The following is a 15794-nucleotide window of genomic DNA, read 5'->3' as shown; positions in this document are numbered from 1 at the left end:
ATGAAGCACAGAGCGTTGTGGGGATACAATAGGTATGAGGTGCTTCGAGGTCTGTGGAAGGGTGTAATGGTTCCAGGGCTTACTTTTGGGAACTCAGTGGTGTGCATGAGGGCAGAGGTGCAATCGGGAATGGATGTAAATCAAAGGACTGTGGGACGCCTCGCGTTGGGTGCTCACGGGAAGACGACAAACGAGGCTGTAAAGGGCGATATGGGGTGGGCAGGTTTTGAGGCGAGGGAAGCGCTGAGCAAAATAAGGTTCGAAGAAAGGCTAAGAAATATGAAGGAGAGTAGATGGGCAGAGAAGGTGTTCCGTTATTTGTATAGGAAGAGCGTGGACACACAGTGGAGAAAAAGAACTAGAAGACTCACTAGTAAATATACGGCTGGTATTGTGAGCCATATGTCAACAAAGAGCGTTAAGGGAAAAGTCAGGGAGGCGGAGAGGATTTACTGGATGGCAGCTATGGAGAAAAAACCGGCTTTGAGTTACTACCGAAAGGGCAAAAATCAAATAAGGAGGGAGGCATTTTACGATAATTCAAGGGGAAGCGCTTTACTGTTTGAAGCGAGATCGGGTTGCCTTAGAACGCGTAGTTATAAAGCAAGATTCAGTAAAGAAGAAGAACAATGCACATGCTGCGGGAAAGATAAGGAAACGGCGGAGCATGTTCTGATTGAATGTGGAGATATCCACCCAGGTGTACGTTTGGGCACGAGCCTACAGGAAGCCTTGGGTTTTAGGGACACCAATGGAAAGCTGAACACACCCGCGATTGAAATAAGTAAGAGACGGTTAGAGTATTGGTGGCAGAAAATTAGAGAGAAAGGACAAAAATAAATATTGGAAAAATAAAATATGGACAGTGTGCCGTAAATGGCAGAGAACTTAAGCTGAAAATTTACCTTTTTTCCATTAAGATAGAATTTATCGAAGTAGAGGCATTAGGCCAACATAAAAAAAAGAAAAAAGGTTTTTTTTTTTTTTTTGTCGAGCCTGGTGGCATACTTGTCACCACCCCGTTATAAAGGGGACGCTCATAGCATCCATCCATCCATCCATCCAGGTCAAGGAGAGCCACCTGAATTTGAGGTACCTGGATAATTGCAACGTTACCTGTGCGTCTTCGTGATCTCGGCCAATCCTAAGCAAACGAGCGAGTAATGCAGATGTATTAATTATTTTGCACAGCCTTACATTAATTCTGTCGTCTAGACAGAGCGCACGACGATTGCGCTGACCAAATCCTACTTGTAGCAGTGGCATCCACCACTACAGCAAACGCCCAGTTACTCATTCAGTCCGTCCCGGTAGCGTAGTGGTTACGATGCTCGGCTGTTCACATGCAGGTCACGGTTTCGATTCGCGGTGGTCAAAATTCGGTGGTGGCCAAATGGCCCGTGTGCTGTGCGATTGTCAGTGCACGTTAAAGAACACCGGATGGTCACGGCGTCTTCATTATCACATTGTGCTTCTGGAAGGGAATACCCAAAATATGATTACATACGCTCATTCAAAATGCTGTTCCTGAATTTCAAATAACCACAAGTAGTTAAAATTGTTGTACATACTAGACCTCTGCCGCTGCACCTGTTATAGATCAGTAATGTTGAACGTAGTCAGCTATTAAAATTGTTCGGTTATTAAAACAGATGCTGTATTTTGCGTGCCACTAATGAAGAAATTTCATGGAACAGTGTGCTATTTCATTTGCTATTTTTTGGAGGAAAGATAAAAGATAAACATTGTGTGAATAGAAAGCACCATTGAAATTGGACAACCTACGACGTAGCATGTGAATAGGCATTTGTCATTTTTTGGTTTGTCACTGAAGAAATAATAATACTATCCTTATTAATGATAATTCATGGACACGGGATGCCAATGCAAAACACCAGCGCAAGCATTGACAACCAACCCCAAGGTATAACTGGTACCGTTCCAGTAAATGCGAAGTGTATGGTGACTATTCCCCATAACTGTCGAGGAGCCCAGCCATACTGACTGTAATTACGTCATTACCTAAATGCGTGTGAATTAGACTTAAACTTAGTAGTGCAGTGCCAGCACGTGCTCCCTCGCGCACGTCATTTCCATTAGCTCAAGTAACCTTTCTCGCTTGAAAAGAATATCAATTTCCGACTCCCCCTTCCAATAAGGCTAAGTGTTCGCAGCGTTATGATATGGTGCTTGATGATTGATATGTGGAGCTTAACAACCCAAAACTACCATGTGATTATGAGAAACGCCGTAGTGGAGGGCACCAAAAATTTCGACTACCTGGGTTTTTTCAACGTGCACCTAAACCTGAGCAAATCAAAAATGCAGCCGCCGCAGCCGGAATTCGATCCCGCGACCTGCGGGTCAGCAGCCGCGTACCTTATCCACTAGACCACCGCGTCGGCGCTATAATATGGTGCTGAATAGTGGAAGTGTATGGGATAAACAAGTTCATACATGTTACCCCCTCTCCCATAGAGTTGCCTCTAATGAGTTAGCTTTATTAGCATGGTACTTTTAAAAGTGGCAGATGTTATTTTCTCTGTGAGAAGACATAAATAAATGTCTGAAAAGCCACGTCATTCGCTCAGCTGAACGTTTACTGAAATTGGCACATGATTTGCTTTCGCGTGACTCTTATTCGAATCTTCTTTGAGTGGCCACTTACAATTTACTTCATGCAGGAAATCACGTTCAAGAAACGTTCACGTCTACGAGAGAGACATCGTGCAAGGCAGCAGTGGTAGAAATAGAGAACGTTTCTTCGAGAGAACGTCCTTAAAATTTAAGCCCAGATTCCTCCATTAAGCTATCATTATTAGTACCCTTCACTTCCCCCTGTAGTTCTCAGTAGCATTTGTGACAGCCAACAAGTACACATTTTGCAAAGCGTGTCCGATGTTTACGACTGTAGTTCATACACATCTAGGCTTAAACAAAAACAGGGGCCATAGGCCTTGAAGTGAATATTTCATGCCAACTGTTACGTAGTGAATTATATACCTAAGGACCTCGTTTCAAGCACAAGGTACCCTCTGAAAGGTGACTACAGATTACGTAAAGAAAGTGAACTACCAGTTACTAAAGCCTACTTTTCTGACACATTGATGAAAATGACACATTGATGACACAATAATCAAAAAGGCGGCACAGAGCTCAAGGAAGTGCCTTAGAAAGATTCGTGACAGCTCAACACTTTGGAGGACTCTCACTTGTTTCACTATTTCGCAACAGGAAAGAGTAGGGTAAATGTGTGCCTTCAAGCTTTGATGTAAAAATAGACGCCCGGTCAGCCTAACACCTACGAACATTCGCGACCACATCGCTTCTCTGGCATGGGTTGCAGTCACAGATCAAACACCATTATACCAATTGAAGATTTTCGCACAGCCTGCATAGACGAAGGTAATTACTCCAATTTGAGGCTGGCAACGAACCAAGTGTGCGCCCCTATTCGTCATGGGGTGACAACTCCCTCAATTAACCTCTACCGCGAAGGGCGCACGTAGCGCTTATTTTAACGCATAAAGCATTTGCTAGTTTTGCCGGAGCGTTTTCTCAGAAGATTTGCCAGAAGCACGCGCCTCCGGACCAAAACAAGAGTCGCACGCGCTCCACATCACGCATACTCACTTGTTGTGAAGCGGAAGGAAATCTTGTTCCGTCGACGGGTGCGTGTCCGTTTGTGTCACCTCCGGGGCTCTTTATATAAGCCACTTCCCCCACTTATGTCACCGACCCATGCCACTGGTTGAGGCACTCGGGGTGCCCCGAAGGGGGTGAGAGTGTACAGCTTTCTCAGTGCGGCGACCTTCCAAATTGTGATCCGGGTCTTCCCCGGGTCTACGGCCTGAATGCTGGATGCGCCACCACTGACACGCGCCAATGACTCCTCCCCTGTGGTGTTGCCTTTGGCCAGGAACTTTCGCCGTCGTCAAGGCCACCGCCGCTGCTTATTCTATGATTTATTGTTCCACCTCGAGTTGCACCTCACCACCCTCCCCTCGTTCCGGCGGTCAAGGTCCCGCCACAGCCAACGTCCTCCGGTTTCGCGGTGAGTTCACCGGAGCGAATACGGCATCGCCTAGCGTTGCGCGCTTGGCCGAATCCCATCGCGCACAAGTGCTGATTGACATGATTTCAGTAAGCGCAGGGGTCGTACGCGTGTAACCTTGTTTTCGTTCCTTCTTTGACTGGGCCACTACATTTACATGCGCCACTCACCTCCCGAGATCGCCGCGCGTGCTGCCAACGGAGAAGAGAAGTGTTTGTTGAGAAGGAGAGTCCGTTGTCCCCCTACGCCGGCCTCTTAATGCTTCCTCCTTCCTCGGCTGCCCTGGAAGCAACGCTTGTGGAACGAACGCGCGCTCACGGCCAGACTGCTTTTAATAGCACGCTGTATTTCAGTAATACTCCGCGTACAAAAGACAGCCTGACGAGGCTGGCTGTCAAGCGTGGCTGTCACAACAAATCCTGGTGCAAATTGTCGCGTCTTTCACGTACGTGTGCCACTCAAGACGTCCCTCTGCCTGTTTTTCCCCGCCCCAGCGTGCCCCCCGTTGCGCGCGTATAGTGAAATGCGTGATTTCACTTCCTCTAACGAATCCAACAGCCAGGACAAGACCGTTCCACACAGTGGTCGTGACGAAGTGATTAATGTAGTAGCTACGTCTACTTAAGCCACAAGGCTTATTTTGGTGGTACGTGTTCCAAGCCCCTCGCGAGAGGCGGACACTAGGATTCCAGATGGATGGTCTTAATACCAGCATGGTTTAAGACTGTTGAAAAAATATTAAGAACATCTGGGGTTTAACTGGAATCTGGAGAACTTGTGGTGTTTACACAGAGGTCCGCTCATGCTGTTTGAATTTCTACGGTTTTCGCGCAAACTCCTCAGCGTTGCTGGACCGGAAGGTGCAGCTCGTGTTTCACTTCGTAATTGAGATAATCAGGATGAAAAGTGGAAGGGCCTCGGGCAGACTCTTCAAGCATCATTTGTTCGCCAAATTTGTGTTCCACCTGAGAAGTCACATGGACGCAACGTTCAGCCAAGAACAAAGTGGATGCCTCTAAAGAAGCGACAGCCAATCATCTCTCTTTTTTGTACCTTTTCTGTGCCCTTGCACTTGAAAATAAGCAAGCTCTAAACACCGTACACAATTCCTAATAGAAACTGACGAGGCTTTGCGCCTCATAAGCACGATATAATTATGAAAGGAGCCGTAGAGTAGGGCTTCGAAAAGTCTGACTATGTGGTGTTCTTTAACGTGCACCTAAATTTACGTGCATTGGCCTTAGGCATTTCGCCTGTTTATAATGCGGCCACCAAGACTGAAATTCTATCCTGTGACCGACGGGTCAGCATTCAAGTATCATAACGACTAGACCACCATGGCTTAGAGCAAACAAATTCAGGACCGATATTGTTGTAACACAGTGATTATGACATTCATATAACGTTACATTCACGAAAACTGCGTCATGCTAAAATGCAAAATCAGCGTGCTTTTTCTCAGTAATGGCTAGAGCTTCACTAAATTATTCCGCAAATTCTTTTGGAGCGAAATGCTCATTCTTGATTATAATGAAGCACTTGCAATGGTGCTCCATAATAACATGTCTTACTGTGGTTCTGTGAAGGTAACAAGTAACATACAGTTTTTGCAACCTTCCCTTGCAGTATGCGGCTGCCTCATTTCCACCGAGTCCGCAATAAAGTCGGTTCAGCCTTGAAACTCGTGACATCCCTGGAGTGCGTTAGTCACCAGTTTTTTTCCCCTAAAATAGTCTTTCTCATGAGTCCAAAATCTTGAAGGACGAAAATAAGAAGCATGGCAAATCAAAAGCTGTAAAAGCTATTGTGCTTACACGAACAACTCAATGTATGACAACATCTAAAATGACAATATTATCAGCAGCAGTGCCTACTTTCCGAGAAATGTAGGGAAATGCACATGAATACATGCGCCGAAGTAAGACATTCTCAAAATCAGAAATTATCAGAACTTTATCAGAACTTAAATATACATCTTCTTTATCACCTCTTTCAGCTGAAGTTATCAGTTGTGATGTATAGGCTTTTTCGCGGTAATGTGCATATGGATGACATTCTCGTGGAAAGCCTTGTAAAGAATAATATTACTAGGTTTTCTGAGCTTGATAACCGCCTTCTGCCTAAAGTTCGCACAAACTACAGCAAGTTCACTACCACATTTACGGGAATTAAGCTGTGGTATTCCCTTCCTTACGTAATAAAATCATCAACCACAGAACATACATTCAAAACCGAAGTAGAGAAATATTTTTGCAACAGTTCTCTTCATCTTAGCAACTGCTTTTTAGTGTAGCGATAACAATTTCTACATGTTATGTTGTCCGTATACGTTTTGTAATATAACTTGCGCTTGTTTGTTCTTCAGAGTTTCCTCTTTCGCCTTGCTAAACATATATGCATTTTGTACTTTCGTTTTTTAGCACTTTGCTTTTTTTACTGAAGATACCATAACAACTGAATGTTATATATTTTGCTTCTTCTCCCGTTAACATCATGTATGGGAGGCCCCCCCCCCCCCCGCTAACAGTTTCTAACTTTGGGGTTCCTTGTGTGTATTACCAATCCTGTACGCACTTTTCTATAAACTGACATTGTTGTTGAATAAACTTGAACTTGAACTAAATGCCTATGACGCCAGACCAACCGCCTACAATAAATCACTAGTAATCAATCTAGCTGCACTAAATAAAGAACCTTCTGTGCATAAAGAGACGCAATAAAATGCTACTTGTTCGTTTCTGTTTGAGTCATGGAAAAAAGAACCACCGGACGTTACTATGCGGAATGGCACGAGTGGTTCAAAAATTCAATTTTTGCGTGGTTGCAGGTCGTGCCATCCAGCGGGGCGCAGTTCAACAAAACACGTCTGCAGTCTCGAAGCCAATAGCAGGAAATTGATGAATGGCCATTGTTGCTGTTGTGGCTCCCGCTTCTTTCATTCTGTCTACTAGAGTCAGCGACCGCACCAACGTTGTGCACGGCAACAGTGACGTAAGTCGGTCCACTTCTAGAGGAGGGTAATATGAAGTGTGATAACTCGATGTGCACCACTAAAACATGATTTTATTTCAATATAAGCCCTTCCTTGGCGCAAAAGTAACACTATGCATGATATTTTTGGACCGCTATTCAGACAATCGATGTCGACCTAATAGTTGTCTATAGTGTCCCTTTAACCCAATTGGTGCTTTTTTTTTTGCAGTACTCATATATTTAGTTTCTATCGGTGAGATCAACATGCTACAGCATCAGCTGATGCAGTGTTGGGCAGAGCTCACGACCGCGTTTCGAAGGGGACGTTGTCCAAGCAAATTTTATTCTAAAATTGGTCAATCGCTTTTAATATTTTAGTTATCTCATTTTTCATAATCAGCCTCACAGTTGAAAATGGACTTTCTAATGGTACCCGTACCCTTACAGGTATTACCCGTAATGTTACACCTCAGGCAGCTCTTGTTTAGGCAATTTTATATCGAGATACTTTCTGAATCTTCTGACCCGCAGGCTGCGGCATGCAATCTCGGCCATAGTAGAGCATTTTCGATAGAGACGATATTTTCGACAGAGACGATAGAGAAGATAAAGACGATAGAGACGATAAAGACGAAAGTCCGCGTACTCAGATTTAGTGCAGCTGAGGGTACACCAGACGGTCAAATTTTCCAGGCCCTCCAATACGGCGTCTGTCATAATAATATCATACTTTTGGGACATTAAAAACCTACAATCATTGACATTTCCTGTATCGTGTTTGTGCACGTCACAGATATATGAAACCTATCCACCTAGGATGTCGCAGTCATGAAATACAGTCTCGCTTATGGAACGGGAGAGTGGTGTCTCGGGGATTGAACAAAACGTCTGCTTAGGCTGCGATTCGAAAGAAGAATGACTCTCCTATATGTGAAGAGAACCTACACTACAGTGGACGCTGATTGTGAAATATAGAGTATTCATTCGGTGGTTGCTCGAGCGCGTAGTGACCGCATGGAGTGCCTCACGACGTAACGTGGCTGAGACCGGTGTAGCTCATGAACGCAGTAATAAAGGACATATACAAGAAGAGAAAAAGTATATGGGATGAACACCATCACGTATGGGCCGAGACACTACAGAGAAAAGTGGGCGGGCCATGCGCAGGTCGCTAACCTCGAGTCCGATAGTCCTGTTGAAGAAATATGATGTGTGCCGGCCCGGACACGTTAGCTATTATTATTTTTGAAAACGCAGCCACAGCGACCATCGTTTTTTTTTCCATTTTTATTTATCGTTAACAGTGGTCGCGTCATGCTCCTTTTTTATCACGCGCCGATACTTATACAGTATATCACCAGTGCATTGTCGATGCTGTCGCAGTCCCGAAACACCTGACTGAGTTTTTTCAAACAGCGCAGAGGTGGGACGGCATGATAGACCACGCAACACAGGTTCTGAAAAAATGAATTGAATGCTCTGCCAAGGAATGGTGCTTGGCATAGTTTTTTTTTTATGCAACAATAAATTGGTCATGCATCTTGCTCACGGTGGCTGTCGCAATAAACGCGCGTAATTCGTGGGTAAAACTACATACGCCAGAATAGCAACGACACCACATTTCACCCACTCCGTCGAAAATTGACTGCAATTCAACTTTTGTCAAATAAAAATAAAGTAATACTATGCAGTAGCGATGAATATTTTTGTTGACTTTTTCTTTTGTTTTGCGTTTTGCTCGAGCGAAACACTTGCAAAGTTTCGCGTGCATTAATGGGGCACCTATCGCATCGATTGTTTAGATATGTCTCGGGCGTGCAGGGCGTGGCCTAACATTTTGCGAACACTGGCCCAGCTTATATCCATAATTGCTTGATATGTGGGGTTTAACGTCCCAAAACCACAATGTGATTATGAGAGACGCCGTAGTGGAGGGCTCCGGAAATTTCGACCACCTGGGGTTCTTTAACGTGCACCCAAATATGAGCACCCGGGCCTACGACATTTCCGCCTCCATCGTAAATGCAGCCACCGCAGCCGGGATTTGAACCCGCAACCTACGGGTCAGCAGCCGAGTACCTTAGCCACTAGACCACCGCGGCGGGGTCAGCTTATATGCAGTGATCAAAAAATAGGGGTGCCTTCGATGGCATGCCACAACATTAAGTTGCATTTATTTTCCGCTATAGCAAAGTCAGGCCAATAGACTTGGGAGCTAAATAGTTGCGGCCAAAAACGTTGAGCGCTGTGGGTATGAGATGTCCGTTTATTACAGAGTGCCAATATTTCGTCAAAGGCATAGCGAACTTTTCTCACTTCTCCGCAGTGCAGTTGTATTTAACCCTATATAAAGAACAAAAAAAAAACAGCTCCAGGAAACGGAGTTTTCCTTGTCGCAGAGATTGCGCTTCAGAATGTCAACGGAGAAATTCCTCTCGCCAGCCAACGCTCTCCGACTCGGGAAGAACGGAAGAACGAGCGTTGCGAATGACGACTGAAACATAGCCACTAGACACGCATTATAACGAGCGTCGTGTTTGGCCCTTCCTTTTTCCTTAGCCTGCAAGAAGTCGTGGTTTTTTTTTTTTTGCAGCCATCATGTATTGGGTATAGGACAGCAATAATCGTGTGAACTGTCATGCTCCTTTTTCATCACGCGCCGATAACTATACAGTAAATCACCAGTGCACTGTCGATGCTCTTGCAGCCCCACCGCGGTGGTCTAGTGCCTAAGGTACTCGACTGCTGACCCGCAAGTCGCGGGTTCAAATCCCGGCTGCGGCGGCTGCATTTCCAATGGAGGCGGAAATGTCGTAGGCTCGTGTGCTCAGATTTGGGTGCACGTTAAAGAACCCCCGGTGGTCAAAATTTCCGGAGTCCTCCACTACGGCGTCTCTCATAATCATATGGTGGTTTTGGGACGTTAAACCACACAATTCAATCATGCTGTTGCAGTACCGAAACCCCTGACCAATTGATACGTGGGGTTTAACGTCCCAATATCACCATATGATTATGAGAGACGCCGCAGTGTAGGGCTCCGGAAATTTTGACCACCTGGGGTTCTTTAACGTGCATCCAAATCTGAGCACGCCGGCCTACAACATTTCCGCCTCCATCGGGAAAAAAACCCTGTCCGAGTTGCATTAGACGGAGAATACAGTCACCGCATTCAAAACCTATTCAGTATGGACAGCCGATATGCGGACTGTAAAAGGATCAGACGAAAGCACTAAGCCCGCTTAAATATGCGGTCTCAGTACAGGTAAGACAGGCTCAAGTTTGCGCAGCGCCATTGGCCGCCCTAGTGAAAAGGCGACGAAGCACCGGTCGCTCGGACGGGCCGCGCTTGCTGGGTTATTCTATTGCGCACACAGAAAACGTGGTTTTTGGGGCGCTTATCTCACATTTTCACACTATGCGTGCCGCTCTTTTGTCACCCAGAAAATCCAGCACGCAGTAGAGAACTACCCCTAGAATTATCATAGATCCTTTCCTTGGCAATTTCCTGCTTAAAATTTCAATACATCTGTAGTGCGGATTTCTTAATCATGCCAATTCTCTACAAATCGGTCTCAGCTTCCTTCACCTTCTTCTTAACCGATAATTCTTTTCTGTTTGGTCCCCTGCTGTTTTCTAAGTATTCACCAGTCAATTTTCTGGTTCGCTTCCTCCATGTTGTACCGACATTTTTCTTGTACAAGCAGCTGAATACCTTCCTAGCCCAACGCTCCTCCCGTATTTATCTCAATCGCTTGTCAAATTTGACCTTGCTGCTAGCTTCCCTGCCCTCAAATGATGTCCATCCCATATCACCTTGTACTCCCTGATTTGGTGTATTCCTGTGAGCTCCTAAGGCAAGCCTACCTATTCCACGTTGCTTAATTTCTAATCTTGCTTGAAATTGTGGTCTCATGCGCAAGACCGCATTGCCGAACGTCAGACCAGGAACCATGACCCCTTTCCATAATCCTCTCACAACATCATACCTATTGTAATTCCACAGTGGCCTGTTTTTCATTACTGCTGCATTCCTGTTACCTTTAGTCGTCACGTATATTTCGTGTTCCCCTAGGTACTCGATCCCATAGCTTATCCACACGCCCCGATGTTCGGCCAAACGCGCGCGGCACAGTTCCCCCTGGCCGAGGTTGGAAGGCCTATATAAACATATTTTGCACGTCTTGCAGGAACACGTGTTATATCAGCGCTATTAGCTGACTGAATTTTGCAGATATGCAGTGCAACTCGAATTACCACCACATAACGAAAAAACGTCAGACCTGCACTGATGGCGCAGCACAGTCAGAACGAAAACTAGCAGAGCGGCCTTTCAGAGCATTCTCAAAACACTCATTGGGTAACTACTGCAAGCACACTTGGTTGTTACCCACTAGGGCATTAATAATACACATTTGGGTAGTAGGCTGGTATTAGCTAGGCTATTTTTCTTCATTCTTCTTAGAAGTGTTGTATCCACTGAACACTTGCAAGGAATTTCGTGCCAACTGTTCACTCAGTGGCTTAGGACGATGAGGAATCATGGCTGAAGTGGGTATGCGCCACAGTTAATAGGGTAACAAGAACAATCTTTCGTAATGGGTTGGCGCATTGGACGACCCACTCGTTACGCTATTCACATTGCGCGACGACTGGTTGTTCTTTCTCTGTTTTATACACCTCATAGGTCGTATTAACGCGATTGCTTTCCAAACATCAAGCCTGCCTAAGGAAAGTTTGGCAACAAGTCAGAAGCACCGGCGTAGCTCAGTGGCTTTCGTGGCTTTAGTGTATTAGGCAGTGAAGTTAAAGTAGCCATCGGCCATACCATGCTGAATGCGCCGGTTCTCGTCCGAAGTTAAAGTAATGGCTTATGCAGACGATGTCGCATTCTTTTGAACAGATAAACCAAGTGTCGAAAATGTGGTAAATACTATTGAAAAGTTTGGCGTAGTATCAGGAGCTCGTTTAAATGCCTCTAAAAGTTTAGGACTGTGGCTTGGCTTGTGGGGTAGCACACCGAACTACTTTGCAGGGATTAATTGGACAAGAACTCCTCCAACATACCTCGGTGTACCATTGCATGCATATAGATTCAGTGCGCATTACTGGAAGGAACGCATCCCTAAGCTTGAACGACAGGCCCAGACATTTGTTCTCCATCGACTTTCGATATTTGGGAAAGCTGAAGCTTGCAATACTTTCTTAGCGACAAAGCTTTACTATGTATTGCAACTTATTTATTGCGCAAGATTCTATATACAACGCTTTCATCGGATTTTCGCTATTTTCATATGGTCTTCGACTTTTGAGCCCATGCGTCGTGATAATATATTCAAGCCAGTTAGTGAGGGTGGGTTTGGACTAAAACACCTTTATCTGTGGCAAATAGTGTCCAGATTCTTCTTTTTTCGAGACAATTCCCATCCTGTAATACGTTTCTTCTTGCAGGTTACGCTTGTTGATTGCTTACCAGATTTAATTGTTTCATCCAACTTCTCCGAACGCCCATGCTTGTGGGGATTCATGCAGGAAGTTTACCTCGCAGTTCATTTCCTTAAAGCTCGCTTTTCTGTAGAATACCTGTACACAGTATCGCGCAAGGTACTGTATAAAGACCTACTGAGTACACTCTTCCCACTTCTATTGTACCGCTCACTGTACTGCAATCTTCCAGGCCACGATGTGTTGAAGCGAGTGCGCAAAATGTACATTCCACCGAATTCAAAAACATTCTTCTATAAACTCCACTCTGAAACATTGGCGGTAAACACTTGGTTAGAAAGAAAGGGTATTTTCATTCCGTCTGTTAACTGCCGTCTATGTGATGTGCCGGAAACGATTGAACATTGCTTTGTTAGCTGCAAAGATGCCATACTGTTTTGGGATGTCCTTCAGCGAGCACTGAAAAAACGTTTCGTCATTAATTCTCGAACAATACGTTATCTTCTACCAACAGCGCTTGATGAAGTACCATATGATATGTTTTTCCTCATGGGTATGCACAGCTTGTGGAAGACACGAATGCAAGACCGCTATGCAAAGCCCACCACCTCTTCAAGCGCACACTTCATTCAAATGGCTATCCACCTAAAAAAACATTTACAACGAGCTAGACTTTAGACCGGACTGGTACTCCGTCTTAGAGAACCGTTTGACCTCACCCCTTTTTTGTTTGTATAACACGATGTGAAGAACTCTTCATGTGAGGAACTCACGCTGTGTTAGCCATTTAGTGTTTATGAGTAACGCTTGAGCGCTTACTTTGGCGATTTGATTGTACGTTTGTTCACTTGATTTTGTCTTTATTGCGCAAGTACTTTATTAAATACCATGAAAAAAAGATTCATGGAAAAAAGAACCGACGGACGTTACTATGGGGATGGCGCGAATGGTTCATAAACTCAATTTCTGCGTAGTCAAACTGGACGGGTCATGCCATCTAGCAGGGCGCAGTTTGAACCAAGCACGCCTGCAATTTTTAAGGCCATGGCTAAAAATTGTTCTATGATTATTATTGATGTTGTGGCTCCCGCTACTTTCCCGCTGCTGCTACTATAGTGTAGATGGCCGCGCATTAAATCTGGGCAACGTAGCGCACGGCAACAGTGACGTCATACGCTGCTTTGAGGCGGGTAAATTGAAGTGCGCTAACCCGATGCGGACCACTAAAACACAATTTTGTTTCAAAATTAGGCCTTTCTCAGCACAAAAGTAACAGTACGAGGTTTCCGAATCACTATTTCAACAATCAGCGTCGATGTAATAGTTGTCTTTAGTGTACCTTTAAAGAAGGCATGAATACAAACAGAACAGAACTGAACACAAAATTATCGTGGCTTTGGCACCGCAATGTAATGTAAATTTTGTCCTCAAACAGCCACATTGTTCGATGTGTTCTTGCAGTACCAAGACAATTTTAGTATATCGGTGACGCAGATTCCTACAATCTTAGCGTGGGAATTGACCCGTTTAATGTCTGGCACAGCGTAGCAGCAAGTACTCGTCGACTGAGCCTGTACGGCGGAAAGAGTCATTGGTCTTCCAGACTTGCGGGTATATAACCCCTCTAGTCTGGACTTGTTTGATGAAACTGATTGATGCCGTCTCTTGAAACAATATAAATTAATCTTAAGGCAGAGAATGTATGTCTTCCGCGAACGTTATCTTGGAAGAAAAGCTGGCATGTGCTACAAAAAGTACATCAAGTCATGGTCAGTTTAGAAAATGAACAACTCGCCCAGCAAAACATTCTATTGACAAGTCACTTCCTCATCCACGCACTTTTTTTTTTCTTTGGCTTGGCATGCAGATCAGAAAATTAAACTCAACCTCAACTACCAGCCCGGCCCCCACTACAGATCGAGGAGGCGCTCCTTTCCTTCCTTTCGAAAACATTTCTGCCTAAGCCCCACATCGAAGCGTCCGAGCTTCGCGTTCAGTTTGGGCTGGCATAGGCTTGCCAAACAAGAAACGTATGAAGCGAGAAGTTCGCGTGAATTGAAATGCACGATGAAATAGCAGCGCCAGATGGTTCTCGCCTTCTAGGAGTCTTAGGTGAATTTATAAGACGTCTTGTGAGTTTTTCTTGCTGCTTTCTAATCTGCACCTAACAGCACTTTTTTTTTCTTTTGCACCCACTGTGCTACTAATCACGTATATTATGGGTTATTTGTCTTGCGAATTGCGTGACTTGCAGATGGCTTCTTCCGGTAATTCTCCACTATAACACTGGGCGTCTACGCTCGCACACGAGTTGGTAGTCCACGCTTACTAGTTCTGTTGGCATTATGCCTGTTCGGATTATCAAAATTTTGTATTTTTTTATATTTGTACGAAAGTACCTGCAAGTCACTCTTGGCTTTCCCTGGCTTCAATGCCCTGATGTAGCAGTAACGAATAGTCGATTTTCTTGGCATGCCTGATTGATTCATTGATTGATTGATTGATTGATTGATTTGTTGAGTGAGTGAGTGAGTGAGTGAGTGAGTGAGTGAGAGCAATCAAGCGAATTATACGTTTCATTGAAAATAACAGGCACCCCTTTTCGCCCTTGTCAAGTGAGAGCAGACAGATGAGGTTTTCAGCTGTCACTAATGTTGACTGACTCGTTGGTGGATAAAGTTGATTGATTCGTTAGTGCGACGCTCTTCCGCCCAGCCTCTTTAACTGACAACAAAAAATATCTTCGACCGAAGTAAGAATGTTAACATTTATTGGCTGTCACAGCTCCCAATACGGAAGCCCTGATTTATTGATATGTGGCGTTTAACGTCCCATAACCACCGTATGATTATGAGAGACGAAGTAGTGGAGGGCTCCGGAAACTTTGACCAACGGAGGTACTTTAACGTGCACCCAAATTTGAGCACACGTGCCCACAGCATTTGCCCTCCGTCGGTAAGGCAGCCGCCACAGCCGGAATTTGATCCCACGACCTGTGGGTCAACAGGCCGCAACCACCTTAGCCACTAAAGCATCATGCCGGGGCCATCGAATCCCAGTTCACAGAAATCTTAGTAAGCAAGAGACGCATGTCGGAGCTGAAACACACTTTGAATTAAAATATTTCTACCTCGGTCGGCGCTGTGAGGTTCCTTCACTATGGCATTCCCTTACCAGGCAGCATTCCATTTGATCCTTCATTGCAGCTTATTTGTTTCAGTGGAAAACTTGAGAAAAAGTGTGTTTCTTAAGCAAAAAATGCTGCTAGTTACAGATCTCAGTGGCGGCGGTGGAGGTGGCGGCGGCGTAGTTTGCCAAAGAC

At 44.9% G+C, this 15794-nt stretch overlaps 1 long non-coding RNA gene across 1 annotated transcript in view; it reads left to right on the top strand.

Annotated features, from left to right (window-relative positions):
* The first annotated feature begins 3784 nt into the window (after nucleotides 1-3784).
* LOC142796316 (uncharacterized) overlaps nucleotides 3785-15794 on the top strand; it is an 81074-nt gene continuing 69064 nt past the window's right edge. The window contains exons 1-2 of the long non-coding RNA XR_012893739.1: nucleotides 3785-4054; nucleotides 6882-7045. This is a non-coding gene — a long non-coding RNA (uncharacterized LOC142796316). The remainder of the gene's footprint in view (nucleotides 4055-6881; nucleotides 7046-15794) is intronic.

Source organism: Rhipicephalus microplus, chromosome 2 (genome assembly GCF_043290135.1).
Source record: "Rhipicephalus microplus isolate Deutch F79 chromosome 2, USDA_Rmic, whole genome shotgun sequence".
In the NCBI taxonomy this organism is placed as follows: domain Eukaryota; kingdom Metazoa; phylum Arthropoda; class Arachnida; order Ixodida; family Ixodidae; genus Rhipicephalus; species Rhipicephalus microplus.
This window is presented reverse-complemented; position numbering and strand designations above follow the sequence as displayed.